Source organism: Macrobrachium rosenbergii, chromosome 29 (genome assembly GCF_040412425.1).
Source record: "Macrobrachium rosenbergii isolate ZJJX-2024 chromosome 29, ASM4041242v1, whole genome shotgun sequence".
Lineage (NCBI taxonomy): Eukaryota > Metazoa > Arthropoda > Malacostraca > Decapoda > Palaemonidae > Macrobrachium > Macrobrachium rosenbergii.
Genome location: NC_089769.1, coordinates 10,847,373 through 10,870,749, shown reverse-complemented (window position 1 = coordinate 10,870,749; position 23,377 = coordinate 10,847,373). Strand labels below are relative to the sequence as shown.

Below are 23,377 nucleotides of genomic sequence, written 5' to 3'. Positions count from 1 at the left end.
TTCGATTGTTAGTCAGCAAGTGTTTAAAAATCATCTTTTCACCTCCGACGTAAGGTTATGTTGTAGCTTCTGTTTGTTTGTTATATGCCGGTTTGTTACCAAGGTCACGCGAAAAGCCATGGCTGGATTTTTGCTGAAGTTCGACCCAAGGTGGGAGTTTTTGAGAGCCAGGAAGGTACCTATACGGCGAGAAATGACTTTTTTGGGAGTGGACTGTTTAGCGTAAGTGTTAAAGTGATATTGATAATGTATTCAAAATCGCTATTGTAATATAGAAAATCTTTACCATACGGCACTCCATATTTTTTTTTAATTCCTTGTGACGTTTATAAAATGACTGCAATCATTGTTGGTTTGTCGTTCACGAGGGTTTAGGGGTCCAATGCCTTAGATACTAAGAGTTAGTATTCATTGTTCGAAATTAGTTATCATAATTAATAAAGGTTAAATCCTTGAACTATGTTTAATAATTACCTTTTTATTCCAAATGTAATTCTGTCTCGCTGCCGTAGACATTTTTAGACAACTACCACAACGCTACGTGCACACATATGCGATGGCGGATAAAAAGACAGGTTCTGCTGCAAAAGACGTGTGCTCCTTTGTAATGGGGTTCGGCTGTCCGCCAAAATGTAGAAAGTTAATGCCATATTTCAGAGAACAACTGTCTTCCTCTTCAGGCATTACTTGCCTGAAGAGGGAGACAGTTGCTCTCTGAAATATAGCATTAACTTTCTACATTTTGGCGTTTTTATGGGCTCCTTTTATTATATGTACTTCTGTCATATATACATACATACATATATATATATATATATATATATATATATATATATATACATACATATATACATACATACTTACATACATACATAACTACAGTAATAATGAAATAAACAGAGAGAGGCACATCACAAGGAGCAAGAAGAAAACTCCCAAATTTCAAGAGTTCCAGAGAATAACACAGTACTGAAAAAGTTATAAAAGTATATTATACCATTTCCCCAATTTAGCTGATTTCACAACTATCTCACTTAGTTCTAGTTTTTCAACCTATTTGAATCCTGAAGAAATGCAGCTAAGTCAGGGCTTTCTGAATGGGTTGTTACTTTAAGGAAGAAGACTGTAATGGCTAAAATGTTAGCATAACATACCCTGCAGTCTTGTGTTCTATTTAGAACTTTCGACTGTAATTGCCCCATAATCCTGTACAAATTTATCACTTCAACATTTGAACATACACATGAAAATTAAAGGGACACATTATTCTCTTCATTTCGTCCTAACTTCCAGTCAACAACAAATACAGTACAAGATTCCAGAGGGAATTTTTATCGATAGCATTGAGTGGTTGTTTCGAGCCACTGAGTTAAATTTAAACACCCTTGCAAGGTCGAGCACAGGATTTGTTCTTTAAATGAGAGATGAATACTGGAATAAGGTAAATTTCAAAAGAAACTGGTCATCTAGGTGGAACGACACCAAAATGAAAGACAGAGAAATAAAATGCAGGCGGCAATGCATATGGGGGCCATAAGGACGTTGGAAACAACACTTATTGAATAGAACAGCACTTGTGCTGTTCTATTTAATAGGCTATGATGACCTGATTTCCGTGGAAACAACTATCTTTTCATTGCATAGAGATAAATTACGTCTTAAAACATTATTTTGGCCTTTGGTGGTCTGGATATGATTGTTATTGGTTTAGCACATCCATGTCCATAATTAATGACCAAACTTAAGTATCACTGTAATTACCTACTTAATTTCACACATACAAACTAAAGTAGTAACTTAAAAACATAACCATCAAAAAGTATAATTAACAGTAAATTAAACAAAAATTGTTTCATAATTCCACAGATGCAATACCCCCACAGTGTTTGCCAAACTTTTATCAGACAGTAGGCAAATTGGAAGCTGAAAACTAGTTAAGTCATCCCTAACATCAATTTTATTACACAGAAAATGAGAAATTTTATGATAAACTAAATTAAATTGGCTATCGTTTACTTTCTACACATCACCCCTCCTTTGAAATAGTCCCCGAGGTTTTGTAGTTTATATTATCATAGTTATTATACATAAAAAGATGCCATAAAATTTTATAGCCTAGATGAGACCACACAAAACACACATTTTGACATATTTCTTTCTCAAGCTAACCTAGATGAGTCGAGATCAACCACCTCCTGCTCATTTGCGCCCCTTAACCCTAATTGTAAGATTTTAATTTAAACAATTATTGCTTTTGAACTTGAAAATATTATTTATATATGTTTTAATGTGTGCTTTGAACGTTTCTGACATTTATCTTGTTAGCAAATGACCTAACCAATTACATCTAATGTAACCTTACCTAAGGTATCATGTCCTTGATATTAATTTGAAAAAATTCCATAAAATTACATTAATATGAATAACAACTATCAGTAGTATTAATGCCCTTGTATTTAACTAGTTTTGTGTTCTCCCCCACCCAACAACCTCCTTTTTCCCATTGTGGTCCCAGAATCATAGGATATAAAGGTGGGTTCCACTATCTCTAGAAGTACTCATTTGCTAACACGCACACACACACACACACACACACACGTGTTGTAACAGAAACTGTCCATGTCAATCTGGTTTGGAGATAAAAGCCCTGTGATGCTATCATCTACACAGGAGGAAATTTTTCCAACTTTCGTAGAACAGAAGACTGAAACACAATGGGTTAATACTTTCATTTCTGTAAACAAAGGAAACAGACCGAACAAAATAATGCTTAGTTTTCAAGTGTTGCAGAGTGAATGATAGCTTTTAAGTGTCGTTATGAGTCAAAGGTAGCACTGATTATTGCCAATTTTTAAAAGCTTAAACTCAGTTTTACCAAAGCAGAGTAAATTATCTAATTGGCAAAGTGTTGCAGATTTATGTTAAAGCCTGTGTCTACTTAATTTCGTAACAGAATTGAGAGAATAATTGCATTCAGCACAGCTTTATCTACATTGTCCAAGACTACTGCTCAGTAAAATGACAAAAAAATATACAGAAAACCTTGAACTAAAATGTTCGTTGCAATAATTCTGCTCTCATGTCAACAAAGCAATTCCTAGATCTTCCACCCCAACTCTTTCGAATTATGAAAAATTTAGGCTAATCTATTCTTCTTCACTCGTACTAAACTAACAATGGTAACTGCATTTTTAACTTTTGTGAACGTTTTAACAATTTTACCATAGCGTTTTTTTTTATTCCTATACTGCAATAACAATTTTTCACATCAGCACCAATCTTTCCTTTTTACATATCACGTTTAACGACCACAATCCACTTCCCTTAATCAAAGTTTGAGCACCAAGACCCTCTTGCATTCAGATTGGTTCCCCAAGCACTTCACTTTTCCACAGTTTTTTAGAGCGGTCTTGTTAAACAATTCTGTGATTCAACTCTTCACTCATTTGTTACCTTATGTAATTCATGTTTCCAGAAACCCACATTTTCGTAAATATTTGCCACTTTCAACCACCCGTACCTTCACTTCACTCACCTGTATGACTGCTTTGCTCTTGTTGATATTAACTGTCACTTCCTCCCCTTACAAAGTCTTCCAAACTCTTTTACTTGTTTCCCCAACTTTTCACTGTTATCACCCAATTCCATAGGCGATATCCATAAATATAAGACACTTTTCAAACCATTTCCCACACCACAGTCTTATATCACCTTCAGTTCTTTCCGTGACTTCTCCACACGCTTTCAGAGGTAATCAAAACTGCTACTGAGGTTACATCATTATCTGAGACACGCTTTCAAACTCGCCACTCACGGATGATACCTTCACATATAGCTTTACTGTCATCATAATATAAACCATGCATCCTCAACACTCCCCATCATGAATGTCAATTCTATCAAAGTTTTTTCTGACCCATTAATGTCACACTCAGCTTCACTGCAAATACTCACCATCTTTGTCAAAACCCATGCTGCTACTTCGCTATTAAACCTTCTGCCATCTTTCTTACTCTACCACTCAAAATCCGTCTTTATTATTAAGAACACTATATTTCTATAATCCGTCTTCTTATTATTATCTTTATATTATAAACTGCTATGTGATACCAAGACAGGTTTTGTTTACTGTTGAACGTTTAGGTTTTTTAACCGTCTTGATTCATATTCCTGTTTTATTTGTGATGCTAAACTTTGCCTGCTGTCATCCTTTAGTTTCTTCCATACAGGGTCAATCATAAGAGGTGTAACATAAAGTATGAGGGACATATGCAAGGTCCCTGATACGACTGATATGCAGTTTAGGGTCTCGCCACCAGGGCGGCGCTGCTTGCAGCACCGGAACCCGACGTTCTCCACTGTCCATTTCATCCTTCAAACACCCGGTAAACGAGGAAATTGACGAAGTGTTTGGTGTGTCTAATTTTTCTCGTTAATTATTTTCAAAATAGTACGTTTTGCAGCTTACAATTGCTGAAAGTGGGACAGGAATTCTTCAAGAGAAAGTGGAATACCATTTCACAGGTAAGCAAAGCATTCTGAATTTTATTTACCCTCAATTTTGTGCTAGTCAATGTCTTGTAGCAGTGGATAGGCTGTCTCAGCTAATAAAGCTTTATATTTTTAACATATTATTACGGCACATAAAAGCAGTGGCGGTTTTAATTTTGAAATCAGATTATCATTAATTTTGTTTATGCTATATATAAGAAAATTGGTAAGTAAACCTAGGACTACAGGTTACTTGTGTCGACAAGTCTTTTCAAACACGTTACTGTGATGCAGAAGGACAATCTGTATTTTGTCAGTCATTAAGAATTCTTTACAGTAGGTAGGCCTGCAGGACACTGTCTACACCATCAAGTTTTCAGTTTTAGACATGTTAAGGCAGCGTCAGAATTATTTAACAATATGCTTTAACCAAACGTGGTTTCTCCACCAATTCGAAACGTCACACCTGAGAGAGTATTTCTGGACGACGTAAACAAACCACAGAAAACAACGTTTATGATTCGATGTAAAGTGAATATATTTGTATTTTTCATAAATCCTTGTTTAATTAATGTTTTCATCAGACCTATGTTCACTATGGATATGTCTCATAGATTGGTGATAGCAAGAAAATAAAGTTTGACAGCCCTGGGCTACACCTGTGCCCTTAAACAAAAGACAATACTCGTTTGGAAAAATGACATATCATCTAAACTTTATTCTAAGTACAGCTTAATTTCGAGTATATTAAAGTGATTTCTCTATGGCAAAAGCTATCGAATCATCATGTCAAAGGAAAATAACATTTAAGGATGGCAACAACAAGGAAAAGCAGCCTGGTTAAGCAAGCGCTAGGCCTACGCTTGTTGATTCGGCAATTTAAATTTTGTTGTCCTTTGAAGAACGATTTTATTCCAAATAAAGCAAAATTACGTTCTTGTGGTAGTCCTTATTTAACAGTTCTCTCTAAGAATCTTGGCCAAGCAAACGCTAGGCTTATCGCCCTGATTTGGCAAGCATTTTTATTGTTTTGTCTTTTGAAGAACAAGTTTATCCCAAATAAGCCAAAATTACTTTCTCATGGTAGTCATTATTTAACAATTCTAAGTATCTTGACCGAGCAGATGCTATGCCTATGCCTACTGTTTCAGCAGATATTTTTATTTTTTGTCTTTCTTTGAAGAATAATTTTATTCCCAATAAATTAAAATTACTTTCCCATTGAAAATAAATTCAAACAAACCTTGATTGAGTCTGATGGTGTAAGGAAGGTAGGAAGTGGCATACAGACTGGGTGTTGTCTAGTTTGTTATTGGTTCCGTACTGAATGAATGTACACTGTTGTTGTTGTTGTTTCAGATTTAGCTGGCCTTGTGCCAGCACGGACTCTTGCTCCTAGAGCAGCACATAGCATTATGTTGAAGAGTCTGTGAGATGGTTAGGTTACATGAGAACTTTATTATGATGCATGAAAGTAATTTTGGTGTGGGTGATTTTGAAATGAAAAGATTTAACAGGCAAGGTTGCAACCTCTTTGAACCCTAAGGTACCCATCAGATGTGAACAAAAGCATGATAGCAGTGAGTGTTGGCTAGTGGGAGAGGCCAACAGAAAAAGAATTTGAGTAGTAGGCACAGGTAGCTAGTATGCTAGCTCATGATGGTCTAAAGCCATATTCCTTATCCAGTCCTATTTCTTGTGTGTGTGTGTTTTTTGCATGTGTTGGGTGTTGATTGTGGTGGATAAAAGGTGATTTTGATAGGGGAGAGAGTGATTTCTAAAGAGTCAGCCTTTGTTGTAGTAGTTAGAGATGTGATGGAGTGGTTTTTGATTTGTTGTCTGGTTTAAAGTAGGGGTCATGTCTGTTTTAAGGTGATTGGTTGGGAAGGAGAGTGGGTAGGTAAAGGTAAGGATTCTTTAGAGTTGCCGTGGTGGTGGGTAGGAGCATAGGAAGCCTGCAAGTTTGTGAATGTTTGCCAGTATGTGCTGTGTTATTTGGGTAGCTGTTCTTTCATTTCCTTCATATCTTGTTAACTGTTCTGTTTCTGTACAGTCAAGAAGGTAGTGTTCCAGGGGTTCTTCAGGGATTGTTTCACAGTGCTTGCATGGTTGGGGGTTGTCTCCTATTCTTTGCCATGTGCATTGGTATCCTAGCCTTAGCTGATGGGTTATGACTGCTAGGGCCCATGACATGTCTTTGGTTATATTGTGTGGTTTTAGGTTTTGCGGTGTCTGTGTACCATTTGGTGGTTTTTGAGCCACCGAAAACAGCTCTTCTAACTTTGCTTTCTTCCTGCAGTTGGCAGTATCCTACTGCTTTGTTTTTCAGTTGTGTGAGCAAGGGGGTGATTTTGATGCTAATGTTGCTGTGTAGTAACCCACTTTTTGCTAAAGAATCTGCTTCTTCATTTCCTTGGATTCCCACATGGCTCGGAATCCAGTTTAGTGTTATTTGCCTGTTTTGTTCTGATGGAGGCTTGTGATTGCCCATATGCTCAATAGATTCTGATGTTTTCTTTTGCTTTTTCTTTTGTTATGGCTTGTATTGCTCCTTTCAGGTCAGTATAAATTGTTGTGTTTCCCTGCCTGTGCTGAGAGTCTTCCAGAGCTTTTGCAATGGCAATTAGCTCAGTTTGTAGAGTGGAGGCATTGTCAGAGAGCCTCCAGCATCCTTTAAGGGTTGCTGAGTGGACCCCAGCTGCTGCTGCCGGGATGCTGAGATCTACTGATCCATCCGTGAAATATTCATTTGTGGCTGCAGTTTTCCTGATTGCCTCTTGGGCTGCTAGCCTTAGCTGCTGAGCAGTGCATGCTTCTTTGCTTGCAGGGAGGATTGTAAAGTTTATTTTGAATAGTTCAGGCTCCCAGGGTGCTTGTTCCTTGTACTCTTTGATATGCGTGTCTTCCTTGATTGCGGCAGTGTGACTTTGCATGTCTACTCTCCTTAAAGCTGCTAGGAGGTCACCAGCATATGTCTTGGGGGGGTCCAGTTCCTCGTGAAGCTTAATGTTTTTCTTGATTTCTCTTTTGAGTGGGCAGTTCCTATTACATTTCAAGGTTTTTAGCAGTATGAATACGTTTCTCTGCAAATTTGTCTTGTTTCTCAAGGCACACAAGTTAGTCCACATGGGTGCACCTGTGATGAGTCTTAGGGCATTGTTCTGGGATTACCTCGAAGCTTTTTTGTTCTGTGTTTGTGAGGCGAGTAAGGACAGGTGCCACATACTCAACAGTTGACCTTGTTGTCTGTATGTAGAAAGTTCTGAGGGCATGGTATGCTTGTTTTGTTTTAGAGAGGTGATTCTTCTCATGGCATTTTGCCTGCATTTGAGTTTTTTGATACCGAGAAAAAGAAACACTTTGAGTATTTCTATTTCTTTATGTGGAGCAAAAGAGTTGTTTGTTGATAATTTATGGCATTTTGCCTGCATTTGGCACACACAAAGTTTTCTACCTGTTCAATGGGTTCAGCCATGAGTTGTATTTCGTTTGGGTTTTAGATCGTGTTTAATCATCATTGGTTTTTGCAGTATTGAATTTGGTAGAATCTGTATCTGTCTGTGCTCGCTAAGCAAACATCGTATGCATATATGAAAATTTCAACTGTCTTTGGAAGGGTGATTGTGCTACATTTTCCATCAGTACATTGAAGAGGAAGGGGCTAAGTATTCCTCCCTGTGGTGTTCCGTTTTCTAAACTGAGAAAGTCTGAGCTTGCTCCTTGGAAGGTGACTCTGGCTTGTCTGTTTTGCATGTATCCTTTGGGCCATGCTAACAGGTTACCCTTAACTCTTTTGTCCACCAAGGTTGCAAGGATGACAGCTGTGCTAGCTAGTTCATAGGCTTTTTCTAGGTTGAGGAAAACTACAATTGCTTTTCTGTTGTTAATTGTTGACATTACATCTGCTAGGCATTCTTGTGTGCCATTACCTTCTTTGTAGCCATATAGTTGATGATGTAGCGGTCCTGTTTTCCATAGGAGTCTGTTTAGTACCATTCTCTCTGCAGTCTTTTCTGTGCAGCTGATGAGAGAGATGGGCCTGTAGGAGTTTGGTTCCTTGGGTTTGGGAATTGGCTGTGTGTTTTGTTGATTCCATTGTGTGGGTCTGACTTGCTCAGTGTATGTTCTGTTGATTATGTGGAGATGTACTTCCTTGGCTGCTGTGCCCATATTTTTCAGCATGCTGTATGTGATCATGTCTGATCCTGGGGCTGTGTTCTTTCCTTTTTGGAGGGCTTTGTTAAGCTCATTCATTATGAATGGGGTGTCAGTGTTGTCAGGCTCATTGCACACTGTATTGATAGTTAGCCATCTCCCTGAATCTAGTGTCACCTACCTTTCCCTTGTGGCTGGCGGCAGACGTGCTGTTTTGGTCCTGTTGGCGAAATGTTGCGCAAGTCTGTTTGCTTCTGCCTGTGGGTTGGGATGATGTGCTTGTGCTGGCCTGATCTTTCCTGATACCTTGTGGAACCACCACCATATTTTTGCAATTGGAGTTAGATGGGTCATCTGAGAGCACCACATAGCCAGGTTTCCTGCTTTACTTCTCTGAATGTTTGGGTTGCATGGGTTATTACATCTCTTAAGACAGCATATAGTTCATCTGTGGGTTGTTTCCTGAAGAGCTTCCTTGTTCTGTTAACTCTCGAATTCATTTCTTTGATTCTCTAGTTGTAGTACCAGCTGTCTTTGTTGGGAGTTTTGTTTGTACCAAAGGTTCTCTTTTGGCATGGAGGCATTTGCTGCATTGTCTAGACTCTTTACAAAGTCCTCTTGCAGTTGGTTCATGTTTTGGGCCGGGTCTTGTATGTATTGTGTTGCCCAAATGGTCATGTGGTCTCCAACCTGCTGGAGGTGGTGGAGGTATTTTTGTTTTCCTTATGTCAGTTTCTGTTGCAAAGTGATTGCTGGCTAATATTGGGTGCAATTTCCATGTGCAGTTTTCCTGTAGATTTTTGGATATGAAGCTTAGGTCTAGCCTTCCTCCTTGGAGGTGTGTTGCTTTGTTGATATTGTTTAGCAGCTTGACTATGAATGTACAGATTCTTCGAGGCTGTTATTGGCTGGTGTGAGCCGCAATGTAGTTTCTACACACAGACAAGACAAGACAGAGATTATGTTTGGACATCTGTACTTGTCGACAGACAAACAGATGGCGATTGTGAGAGACATAATAAACATACAATGATAAAACATATATGAATAGAAAGGCCAGGAAATTCCACATATGGACATTTGCATGAGATTCGAGACAGATTAATGAATACAATGCAGTAGCGCAATAATGTGAAATAGGCGTTTGGCGTCTTCACCAACAAATACAGTTTGATACAGAAGATTCAGTAGAACATTATGAGTACATGATCAGAATGCTTGCATGGCAATGCAAGAAGTGGAGATTGTAAATGAACCGAGACAACAATGGTCAAGAGAAATATACAAGAATGTCCTATGGAAGAAGTTGCGTTCCTTTGAGCGATCGCTGCTGACATGGGACGGGGGGAGAGCAGGATGCTTTGTCTGTTGGCTGACTCACAGGCACGTGTGGCCTAGGACCACCATGCAGTCCCTTACAATGGTTAATAGGTAAGACAGCTTGTACTTTGAATGTAACTCATCCCACAACTGTAACAGGTCTTTGATTGCCATCTGCCATCCAGAGAGGCAGGCCAGCTTTCGTGGACCAAGTGATTTGATACCATCCAACCTTGTGACCTGATTTTCAGACTCATGGCATGTCTTCATTACTGGTACGAGTTCCACTGTTGAAACAGTTGAACACTTGGTCCATCTTCTCAACAGTCTGTGTACTCTTAAATAAACAGACAATGCATTCCTCAGCATGAGCATTTGACAGTTTGTGAAAGGGTGTCATATCAACCAAATTAATTAAATATATAATAATTGAATAATTTATAAAAACTTTTACTTAGCACATTTCTCCTCATACCACACTACACCACCAGTATTCAATTTTTACAGGAAAGTTTGCGTGACAAAAGAAGCAGAAGAAGAATAGTGTAACAATGCAAGAAAGAAAGACAAGAAAGAAGACCACCCAAAGAAGAATCAAGAAAGAAGAAATCTCAGCGATTATGACTCTGAGAGTTTTCCGGGGAAACCCAATTAAACAAACAAACACTGCTATATGAAATAGCTTGAGCAGTAAGAGAATGCCTGATTCGCTACAACACTCGGTAACCATTGTAATGTCTAGCCAAAACATGGTGAATGAAACAACAAAAGCAGAGAGTTTAGAATACAGTGTACTCTTTGGTTAAAGGAACAACGAGAAAATAACCATCAACATATCTCTATGAGATATGCTGAACTTAGTTTTGATAAAATGTAACTGAAAACATATCACTCACCTTTCTTTGTCTTTGGGGAATCGAAAAAATGATAACTTCGGCCTTTTCTTTCTTGAATTACGGCAATTAACTGCAGCACAGAAGTGTGTCCCTTGCCATGTTGTTGATATCTTCGAACTCCAATCACACGCCCGCCGGTAGAGGCGCCACCGTCGCCCGCAGTTACAAAGTTGAAGGCACTAGTGTCCTCTCTTTACTTCTCTATACTCTTTGATTAAGCCTCCACACCCGACAGGTGTCGAAGGGGGGAGATGGGACTAAACTCATTAGTGCTAGGGCCAGGTGCTATGATTACAATTATCCATATATGTTTACTACCTTCCTTAAAATTTAAATATTTCACAAATTTCTTTTGAAATAATAGGATCAAGCTTATACTTGCCTTGAATGATATTCATGTTCTGACCGAAACTTTCTTATGTAATACTAGACTCAATGATATCCTTTTTCAGCTCAGTATTAAAATAAACAATATATTTTTACCCCTGCTAAGTTGCTTGTATGATTTTTTTTTCACTAATATGCACAAAATTCCACTGTTCACCTGTGCCTATCTTACACATTTCTTGTGCTGTTCTGTGTTCTTTTCCAGTGTTTTTCCAGTTTAACCAATGTAAATGTTATCACAGTACTTACATGGAATTTTATAAACACATCCTTTAGTATTGTCGGGAGAGTTCTTTAGAAGACACACACACACACACACACACATATATATATATATATATATATATATATATATATATATATATATATATATATATATATATATATATATATATATATATATATATATATGTGTGTGTGTGTGTGTGTGTGTGTGTGTGTAACTTTGTGAGGAAATTCAATGTTGTTACTGGTATTAATTTAACCATCAAGTTATAAAATATGATATGGCAAAGGTTGATAAGGGTACGGGAACAGCTACTATGTAAAAAAAAAGATATCATAAGGTACTAAAATTACTTAATCTTCTCGTCGTTGTATCGGCGTCAATAACCTAGGTATTGTGACGCCAGTTTTAGTAGTCATAAATCAGTCGTCATTTTATATGTGCGAATGTGTTAGTGATGATGATAATTTTTCATAAATATTAATAAAGGTTTCATGAAATGGATATAGTTGATTCAGAATCAAGAAATTATATGTGATAAAACAGATATAGGCCTACAACACGAAGCTAGCGGCATCCTTAAGTTTCTTGTTCTCTCGAAACGTATTTAAATGCGGAAGGCTTTACGTGAAACTAATTTGCGGAATGACTGTTCTCTTGTATAGAATGTTAGATGATGTTAAAAAGACTAATTATACGTTTGATTCGATCCTCAGTCTTTGTCGTATGCCCGTCTGTCTGTCTGTACGTCTCTTTGTCTCTCTGTTGTTTCTTTTATCATAGGACTATCTCTCTCTCCATATCAGTTCTCCCCTTTAACCTCTTCTATCCCCTAAAAATGTCCACAATCCATCCTTTCCTCAATCATCGTTCAGTCCTTCTACCCTCCCACCTCTTTTGGCTACCCGTTGCTGTGTGTGTGTGTGTGTGAGAGAGTGTGTGTGTGTGTGTGTCTGTGTGTGTGTGTGTGTGTGTGCCCGCGCGACAAAGAAACACATAGGGTTCCGGCATCCGAGCTAAATTGAAGGCAAATACTTGTCGACTCTCAGCTCATAAAGAACGACAGAGTGATGAAACTCTCAACACAACAATAACTCGGCCAGGCAACAATTGGCTGCAGTTGATGCCTTCTAAGCAATAATGAACCCGACGCAGAGTTCACACTTTTGTTAACAATCAGGAACAAGAGCTTTGTCCCCTGCGAGAGTTTTCAGAGGGGATTTTTCTGTTTCTTTTTATCGTCCTTCTTGCTCTTCTTTTGAAGCTCCGTCGAACATCCATCTGAAACAGCACGAGGGGAGCGTTCAGTGCCACCAGAAAGAATGACGCGACGATTTGTTGTATTTCAAGAACAATGATTTTCATCTCTCTCTCTCTCTCTCTCTCTCTCTCTCTCTCTCTCTCTCTAGATGGGATGCAGTCGTTAAAGGGGAAAATCAGGTTTCCATTTTATGCATAGACTCTAATTATAGCGTAATCAGTTAATTTCTTTTCAGTTCAGCGACAGAGGAAGTTTTAAAGGAAAACGATTTGTTAGAATTTACATAGAAGTCAGTGTCCTGTTCCGTCAGGAGATATTTATTTTCCGGCATAAAATGAAGGTAGATTAGGATTAAGCTAATCTTTGATGTTATTACTATAATTTATACAGAAAAAAAATTGGTAGCTTTGGTCACAGTACCAAAACGGTCAGTGAAAGAAAATAGAAAATATGAGGGTGTACAGACAATTGTAATTAGACTTAATTGTGCAGAATGGTAATCTGTTTGATAATTTGAATATTATAACATATCTAAAGTCAAAATGAAGATATGTCAATTTTTTCTGAATGATACCTTCTGACCATACCAATTTCATGTCATATATGCTTGTGTGTGCTCTGGGGAGAGAGAGAGGCAATTTTTCTTTGAATATTGTATTAAGAGAAAGGCGAACTTTCGATAATTCTTTGCATTTTTATGCACCTTTATGCTCACGCTCTCTGATTCATTGTCACCTTCAACAACGGCAGTACATCTCACATAATGAACCTCGTACCGAGAACTACACACGCTATCACTCCTTTATTTCTTTTTTAACCTTGGCTCAATGGCATGTCATTTTTTCGCTCTCTCCTGCGTCAACGATCATTGCCTTTTCTCTTGAACTTTTCAGCAGAAGACCTCTTTAGTTTTGTACTTATGCATCTTTTTGTTATTATAAATGAAATATTTACTGCTTTTTCTTTCTTAACGGAGGGTTGCTTCAGCGGAAGACAAGATACAATCGTCTTCCAGCTACTGGGTCAAAGATGAGCGCCTTGTTCCGAAAGCATCCTGATTTTCACCCTTACTGCTTACAACCGGAATGTGAAATAGGTTGCAACCAACCTCGTTCTTCTACTCACTCTCCTGGACTCCCTTTTCTTGATCCTCCAAACTCTTTAGATATAAACACTCCTTTCATCAGCCATCCTCTCCCATCCTCGCTACGTGACCAAAACCTACCGGATTAGTCTTTTTTTTTTATATCTACTGATAACTTTTTTTATTTTTTTTTTACCGCAGCGTCACCCGTGCTTAATTATATTCAAATATGCAATTCATTTCAACAGCTTTCACTTCGCGACTTTCTTTAACATTCAATAGCAAAACATCATTTTCGTTTAGAAGAGTTGGCTCAGCTAATCTCTGATACGTCCCAGTTGTTGCTTCACTAGATGCTCTTCTGCTGTGTGACACTTTTTGCAAAGTTCTTGCTGCCTTTTTTTTTTTGTTTATTTACAGTATCGTAGGTTTCCTTTGTTGTAGTCAAATTGTCTTCTAAAATAATCTTTTGCTTATAATTATCTCGACGAACCAACAAAGTCCAGTTTTTTCCACCTTACTGACATTCATGTTCTATTTCCCAGCTTCTGGTTCTCTTAATAACCCTTATTTCCAAGATTTCAATACTCTTTCGTGTGGAGGAGAAAGAGGCTTTGTTTGTTGTTAGAAAACCCTAAATAGTATCGCTTTATTAAAAAAAGTCTTCCGGATGGGAAATGGGGAATTTGATTATCTCGAGTTTCTAACTGTCAAAGGTTAATGGAAAACAATAAAGACATGAAAAAGGATGAGGCATAATTCCGAAAAAAAAAAACTGCCTGGGCCCATTCTTAAAAAAAAAAAAAAAAAAACAAAGTCGAAGTGGGTGGGAGTTGCCTGATCCAAAGGCTGACGTATGTTACATTCTTAAAATAAGTGACATTTTATCTTAAGTCTCACCACCATCAAAATTTTGATGCCGGAATGGAGTAACAGGAGGGAGTTCATCCAAGTGTTTAAAGTTTTGAAGTGGGTGGGATTATTGATGCACTAAACTTCGAAACAGTTGTTGAACCTAATTCTGAAACCTCTTCCTCCCTTTCTCTTTCCAAACAAAGTAGCCTGTGGTGGCCTGACGTATGTTACACTTCTTGAGAGAATGTAAAACTCTATTCATTCTTCACATCCTAGAAAAAGGGTTTATGATTATAAAAACTAAGATATCACATCTCACCACCATCAAAACAGTTAAAAATCAGAATATTGAGACAGAAAATTTTTGCCAAAACGTAATTTCAGGAATGCTGATTTTCACAGAAAATGTGAGACAATTGGTCATTAGCTTGAACAATGTAGATTTCTTATAATGATTCCTTTTTATAATCATAAACCCTTTTTCTAGCCCAGACCCGAAGAGAATTAGGAAAAGAAGGTAGAAGAGTAAGGATAAACAAATGATTGGCCCTCTTGAGCTCAACAGTAATCCCAGGAAGCGTTCGTGACGAAAGTCGCAGAAAGGGGAGGAAGAGGTTTCAGAGATGGGGCCAGAGTGGGATCGGTGATGAAACGAATTAACTCACATTCGATCCGTCGAAATGGGTAACAGAACAAAGAGTACCCTAAAAACGAGAACAATATTCCGAATGAGGACGAAAAACGTCAACATAAAACTTTAAACACTTGGTTGGAGAAAAGAATTTACTCCATCTCAACAATAGATCTGGTACTTTAGAGACAGATTAGCAACTTTAGTAATGTGGCCTGTCTAAGACAACCCCGGCGTCTAAAATTTTGATGGTGGTGAGATGCAGTTAAATTTCTTAAAAGATGATTGTAGCAATGGGTGTGGGATAACACCAAGAAAACTTTGCATTTGACCAAGTTACGTAATCTCCATTCATACAATCTCCAGTTAATAGATGGGGAAAGGGCCGTTCGAGACTGAGTGCACTCAGCTGGAGAGGGCTGAGATGTGAATGAAGAGTAATATGGAGAGTTGAGTCGTCACAAAATCAAGGATGGGAGACTAGGTACACGGGAGGCAAGTTCCTGAGATGTTTGCTAGTATTGCACCTTCCCGGTTTTTATGCCATGCCCATAGGTTAGGTTAGTTTAGAATGACAAGAGTGATTGGGGTGTGGGAAACATAATGAGATTATTTTCAAGAAAATTCTGTGGTTAATTTTTAATATATGGCGTCCCGCTTTTTTTCAGGGGAAGGTCCTGGTACTCTGTTACATCTCGGGGAAAATGCGCACTGGAGAAGGTAAGTGGTAAACAGTAAATGAAGAACATAAAGTTATAGAATATAATCTTTGTCGTTGGTATCACTTTGTCGCTTTAGAGTTATTTTTTGCTCTTGCTCTTTGTAAGCGATGGCCAATCCAATGGTACTGTTGTATCCTAACATTTATATACAAAATCTATTGAGACAGGGTGGAGAGATTTCTGTTTTGCAGAGCTAAGGAATCTTCGTTTTATTTTAGTGTATCTAATTTTGTGAATTACCCCGAAAGTCTGAGAGGTATCAGTATTGGCGATAAGCAGAGAGAGAGAGAGGGAGATCCATTCGTATTTGGCACCTTCTTGTTACATGAATATCATAGTCATGTTTGACATCCTTTTCACATGAGCATACCGCTCGCATTTACATCACTGATGTAACCTTTAACTGGTGCAGCCTGTGCAACATCTTCGATACAATATTAATGAGGGCGATGCAAACTTTGAAGGACAACTCACGGCACCACTGCCATGAATCTGTTAAACTTGAAAGTTATGGCATTTTTGTCGCAAGATCAGAACGTGATTCATAAATATTTGATTAACGAAGTCTTAAACGCCAGTGAAATGCATGATATTAAAATCTTCTGCGCAAAAGAATTCCCAACCACCTATAAGTTAGTCTGCTGGTTCTGAAAATAACGTTGTCACTCTCGTACCACCTGGTGATTCAAGTTCTCTGTAATTTATTTTGATATAATAAGCTGTAGGTCCCGTTGCTAAGTCACCAGTTGGTTCTTAGCCACGTAAAATAAGTCTAATCCTTCGGGCCAGCCCTAGGAGAGCTGTTAATCAGCTCAGTGGTCTGGTAAAATTAAGGTCTACTTAACTTTTTAACTGAGAAAATAATATGCAAAGGACTGAGGACAGCTAAACACAACACTTTCAAAGATTTGAAGAAAATTATGTTACTGTGAAAATGAAGGAAATATGGTTTTTAATTTCGAATGGCATTCTAAATTTGTAATATCTATTACTGTTTTCATTAGGAGTAGTTTCAATGTCTTTAAGACGTGATATCTGTAATATCTCCATTTTCATTTTTAGCTTACTCATTAAGGTTCTGTTCTCTATCTTACCTCTTTTTCTTCTTTATCAATGCGTTTCTCACTCCTTTATCTATTTACCTTCGCTGATAACTCAACATCCTATTTATCCTCTACTTTTACAGCCCAGCCATCCGCACGAGTTCGCTCCTAGGCACTATATAATTGTTCTTTCTTTTTCTGCCGACTTTGATCTTCAAAGCACATGTGTTCTGTTTAGTGAATCTTAGTCCCTTCAAAATGCATTTTCTGCAAAGTTCATTCTTTTCCCTCATGTTTTTCTTATATCTTTTCTTATGAAAATGAAATTACTTTTTTTTTATTATATCAAAATTTTGGATAATGAAATTTATTCAGAATTACCTTTATTAAAACCAAAATTAAAAATAATCAGTCTGATCTTAGAAAACAGGTTTCCTTTCGTTGACTTTAGCGCCTTCCTTCTTTCCAAAAAATTTGGTTTCTTATTGATGCTTCCGTTCTCTTTGGCATATTGCTCTCATTTATTTTAATACTGTACTTATTTTCTGAGTACTCCTAAATAACATGAAGACAAAGCAGTACATTTAATCATTGTTCTTGTTCTCACACATCCCCTTGAGCCTCATATTCTTTTTCACAAGGTATCGGGCTGTTTCTTTTTCATAGTTGTTAGTACTGATATTGGTTTCCAGGGCAGACACGTAGTACTTGCCAAAGAGTTTTTGAAACGATTTTGATAATATTCACATTAAATGTTATTCATTAAGTCTCATGGAGCTAAATGAAGCAATTCATCATGACATTTGCGACCTTAAATATTTTGTAAACTTTAGAAGAGCAACCGAAGATGCTCACTTAAAAATAGTCCCTTGATTTCTGAGAACCAAGAATTATTAAAACATTTGTAAATAAATATAGTAACGGTCGCAACGAAATCTATAGTTAAAGTATATATCGTCCTAAGAAAAATAAATTGTCATGGACAATATTCAGGGCTACTCCACATTGTTCTACTAGCAATCTTTATTTGACAACCTGTGGACAAGTGTTTTTGACTAGCAATAATCTCGACTACAATCTGGTAGACAGCAAATCTGTAATGAGGGTCATTGATGATAAGTAATAATTATCGGAGTCACATTAATTCACATCTTTTTCATTGATCATAATGACATATGTAGTCCGACAATGTGGTGGAGAAAAAGTAAAATTTTGCTTCCAGGAGATAATTTTGTACCGTAGTTTATTGTAGTTCCATTTGTGGGAAATAAAAGCTTATGGTTCCATTGTATATATATATATATATATATATATATATATATATATATATATATATATATATATATATATATATATATATATATATATATATATATATATATATAAAAGTATTTGTTTCCACCTTCGGGTAGAGTACTCCATGCTTACAGTTTAGCATATTTCCCACTTAAAACACGACAAGCAGAGCTGGACAAACTATAAATTTTTAAACATAAAGTGCAATGTCATTTATTGAAAGAATAATCTCGTGACCGCAGTAGATATTACAAGCAGATTAACGCTCTGTAACAGCACATAATTACAAAAGAGTGAAATTTGAGATTTTTTTTTCTTTTTTTTTTTTTAGCTGTCGTGACGTCGCAGAGAAAGCGGTACTTCCAGAGTGTGTGTGTTCTCAAATACAAGAAACAATGTCCCTTCTGAGTCAACTACAAATGACAAGGGAAGGGTCAAGTGCGTAGGCCCCTTGAATGTTTCTTCAGCACAATTGGCTTTAGCACCCGGGCCACAACTGCTGCTAAGTTGACTCCCTTAACGTTAAACACTCATTGTGTCGAAAGCGGTTTAAAGTTTACGATGTAAATACTTCGGGGGAGAGAGAGAGAGAGTCACTCTTCCTTTCCTTTATATACAGGGAGAAATAGCCTCTCTCTCTCTCTCTCTCTCTCTCTCTCTCTCTCTCTCTCCGAAATCTGGAGGAGTGTGAACGCGTGCCATCTCCGTGTTGTCTTTTGTTGCAGTCCCCCTTCTTTCACCTGGAGCCGCTCTTTGTTACAGCGGTCTCTCAGGACTCAACAAAAATGAGCACTTTGGAACAGCGCACACACTAACATTCTTTGTCACAATACGCTGCCCAGATCTTTTTACAGTTTTCATTATGTCTATTGAAAGGAAAAAACGCGCATTGTTCTTCTTTCGGGTTTATGAGTAACTGCCGCATAAATTATTTAGGAGATACTTTCGACTCTTCATTTTCTTTATGTCATTGGCTTTGATCGCAAGGTTTGGGACCTACTTTTGAGGAAGAGGAGAAAAGGAATGGGTAATGCGAAGACAAACACAGCGGAGTTTGTTAGTGATTAGTGAGCATACACACACGAGTGAAACCTATGGAAATATGCGCCTGATTCGTATTGGAATATCATAAGCGCAACAACTTAGGCATAGGATTCATTAAACGAATTCTCATTTATTTCAGTGGTCTTTTTTTCTGCATTTTTTGGCACTACAATTTTTGCAGAAATGGCTGTGATCTCTTCAGTTATCATGGTAACTATGGAGGCTTTCGGAATATTAGAATTTAGAGCATTTACAAAAATAGTAAATATATTACTTGACTGATGAATTCAATTATGAATTATTATCAATACAAATCATGGCTCCTTTATTAATGAATTAATTTCCGTATACGTCTTCGTGTAGAATTGTACTGAATTTTAACACAGCTTATAATTTATTATAATTTTCCTCAATTCACAGAGAAAGTAGAGTTTAAAAGATATGTTTTTAGTTACCGTATTCGGTGGTGTGTGATACATATGTAGAACTCTAATCATTCTTAAAGTAAACTCTCAGAGAGAAGCTTGTTTTAATTTAGCCTGTTTTGTGCAGATGCTAACATTTCGTTAAGTCTAGTTTTACAAATGTCAGGTTTTTCCCTAAATTCGGAGATGGCAATTTTTCCTTAAATCAATGTGTGTGTATGTGTGTGTGTGTGTGTGCATGACTAAGTGTTTAGAACTGAAGCAAGTGTACTCCAGCAATGGAACGTTTTTAAAACTTATACTCGTATATGTGTTCAGAAATATTCTCAAAATGATGGAGATCTCTTTTTTTTAAGTGTTTATGAAATGCCGTATAGGTTGTACAGTAATTTAAATTTTCTTTCCTGATAAGGAGGTATATAAGACATGGAATCCAAACCTCTCAGGCAAATTAAATTAACCTTAAAATTGGAATGACCCACATAATATTGTTTGCTGTTAATAAACCTCTGGAAACTGGAATAAAACTGTGGTTACGTTATTTTATTCAATATGTTGTATTGAATCCAAAGGATTTCCTCTTTTATTAAATAAGAGGGATTTACGTTAGAATCCTAATTCATAAAGACATTATCGAAAGGTAAAATAAAACGGTCAGTTGCCGAAAGCGTTTAATATGAATCAGATGTTCAACAACTAAAGTTGAGAAAACTCGTCTAACAAATTTTAGAATTCAAGATAACTCCAAAGTTCATTTACGAATCAAAAGAATTATTAAAAGCATTACAACCTCTCTCTCTCTCTCTCTCTCTCTCTCTCTCTCTCTCTCTCTCTCTCTCTCTCTCTCTCTCTCTCTCTCTCTCTCTTTCTCTCGATATATAAATTTATACAAAAGAGTTCCGTTTTTGCAAACATACATAACTAATTCTCATATTCCTAAACACATGGTGCATGATGCTGATACAATATGCACACAAAGACACACACGTATATATTATATATGTGTATATATAAAAATAGAGCGTTATTTCAAACTTGAAAAAAATATTAATGATGGGGAAACTGAAATGAGAAAATTTACATACAATGCCAAAAGTCAATTATTTGTGACTAAAGCATATCAGTAAGACTCTTGACGCTTAAATACTTTCGAGAAACTACCTGTACATACACGCAGCAAAATTACCAACACTGCTCTAAGAAAACTTATTGCATATCTATAAAATGGATTCTGAGCAAATCCTCAGTCATAGCCGATCCAGTCGTCACATCATAGAACCTTGTGAATATAGCTGGTTTTATTTTTCAAGTTGCAGGTAAACAACCGCGTCAAAGTAGGTTAAGAAATAACGGTTGATGCAAAACATTATATATATATATATATATATATATATATATATATATATATATATATATATATATATATATATATATATATATATATATATATATATATATATATATAGAGAGAGAGAGAGAGAGAGAGAGAGAGAGAGAGAGAGAGAGAGAGAGAGAGAGAGAGAGAGACATACATACATACATATATATATATATATATATATATATATATATATATATATATATATATATATATATATATATATAATATATATATATATATTGTATATATATTGTATATATATATATATATATATATATATATATATATATATATATATATATATATATATATATATATATAGTAAGATTAAAATTAGTGAAAAGAATTAAAAATGAATCACATTGGTCTTCAAACTCTTCTATCTTTCAGGAATCCGGAAAGCATTAATGGAAGCACTTAATGAACGGGGCATCACTGAACATCCATCCATAAAGAATTCAATGGCAAAATAAACGGAAAAGTTACTCTGCTCAACACTGCACTTCATGCAATAGTGATTCTCTCGGCCAAACTTTCATTAACCTCTGGCATGAAAGTAAGTTCAGAAAGTTTCTTTTTTTTATATTTGCCATTGCGAGAGAGAGAGAGAGAGAGAGAGAGAGAGAGAGGGTTCAGGTGAGTGAAGTGAAATGTCACTACTGTTTAATGATTGCCGCTATCATTAATTTCTGGCATAAACTGTCAGCAAATAACATGACCAAAACCATGGGTGCATTTCATTAGTGCCACTCACTCTTCCGCGTTTCGGGCTGTTTTTTTTTTCTTTTGTTAAGTTTATAAGGTGTGAGAACTTAATGACTTTATCAAGCCTGGGGGAAGAAGAATAAATGTGAAGGAAAAGAGGGGGACTTGATCTCAAAGGGAGCCTGAAACTTGCAATGCAAAAGGGGGGGAATGTTGCGATTATTAGAGAGAATGCAAAGGACGAAGTAGAAGGAAATATTATAACTTAAAATACGAATACATAAATATCTACATTACACCATCGAGAGTATATCCAATTACGCAAGGTTAAACGCGATTTCTATATACACACAGGGGAATCTTATAAGTTTCATCATTTTATTATCTGTACCAGTTATTTGTTCCATGTAATAAAAGGAATTTTTGAAAAATTTTGCGTCTCAGGTTTTCACGCCATATGTGTCAGATTCTGCTAGTTAGGATAATGGGAGTAGTTCAGTTAGTTCTACCTTTTTTTCCGTTTTGAGAAATACGGGTCTATCGCTCTATTTGGTTTTATGGTCTTTTTTTCCTTACCCACTTTTTCTCAGTTTGTATATGGGCTAGGTATGGAAATTAGCTTGATCATCCGCTCGCCCTTTTCAGGGAAAATAGCCCTTTTAATCTTTCTGGTTTGACGAGTGTAATTATAAACTAAACTTGAATGAATAGAAACAACTCAACCTCACGTTACATTGGACTACGGTAGCAGCGTCCATTTTTGGATTCAGTACATCCACCACCCACCATCATTAGCAAATGATGAGAAATTACTGACCAAGGACAAAGCAAAGCAACCGCAAAAGCACTTTGAGGCTGAACGATCTTTAATTAATTTTCGTCTTCCAGAAACCTGCCATTCTGAGCTACGTCTCACCATATCGCTTTTCGTTGTAGGACTATTAAGATTCCTAGACAACCTACAGTATTCAGAGAGAGAAGATTTGTATAGGGATTTCCTGTTATCGAAAAAGATGTTGTTACCTTCTATTACTTTCGGAACGTTTTGAAAAATTTCGTTTCGATAAATAGAACCACAACTGAATGAAAATTATTTGGTATTATACCTGTTCCACAGGGTGGTACAAGTGTGGACCGTAGTAACCGCAGGTTAGTTTCCGTCCTTCAGGAATGTGACTTTAAAGTTGCAGAAAAAGGTCACCTTCTAGACAAGATAACATGGAATTTATGCCCTGGTTAGGCAGCCAGGTTGTTTAGAGGAAAATATTTACTAAGTATTTGTGAAATTCATATTAATGCACTTGGTGACATTTAGGCCAGTCTGAAGAGTCGCTATAAGATCCTACCCGCCGAAATTGATTTTAGCGCTGTATCTTATTTGATTAACTATAATGCTTTTATGATTCTTAACTGAGGAGTATCTAGAAAGAAAGAGAACAATTGAAAAGATGGTTT

The 23,377-nt window shown here is 36.8% G+C and overlaps 1 long non-coding RNA gene across 1 annotated transcript; it reads left to right on the top strand.

Annotated features, from left to right (window-relative positions):
* Positions 1-4,296: 4,296 nt before the first annotated feature.
* Positions 4,297-21,738, top strand: LOC136854587 (uncharacterized). The gene is made up of 3 exons (XR_010857739.1): positions 4,297-4,524; positions 15,975-16,026; positions 21,608-21,738. It is a non-coding gene; the product is annotated as an uncharacterized lncRNA (long non-coding RNA).
* Positions 21,739-23,377: the final 1,639 nt, after the last annotated feature.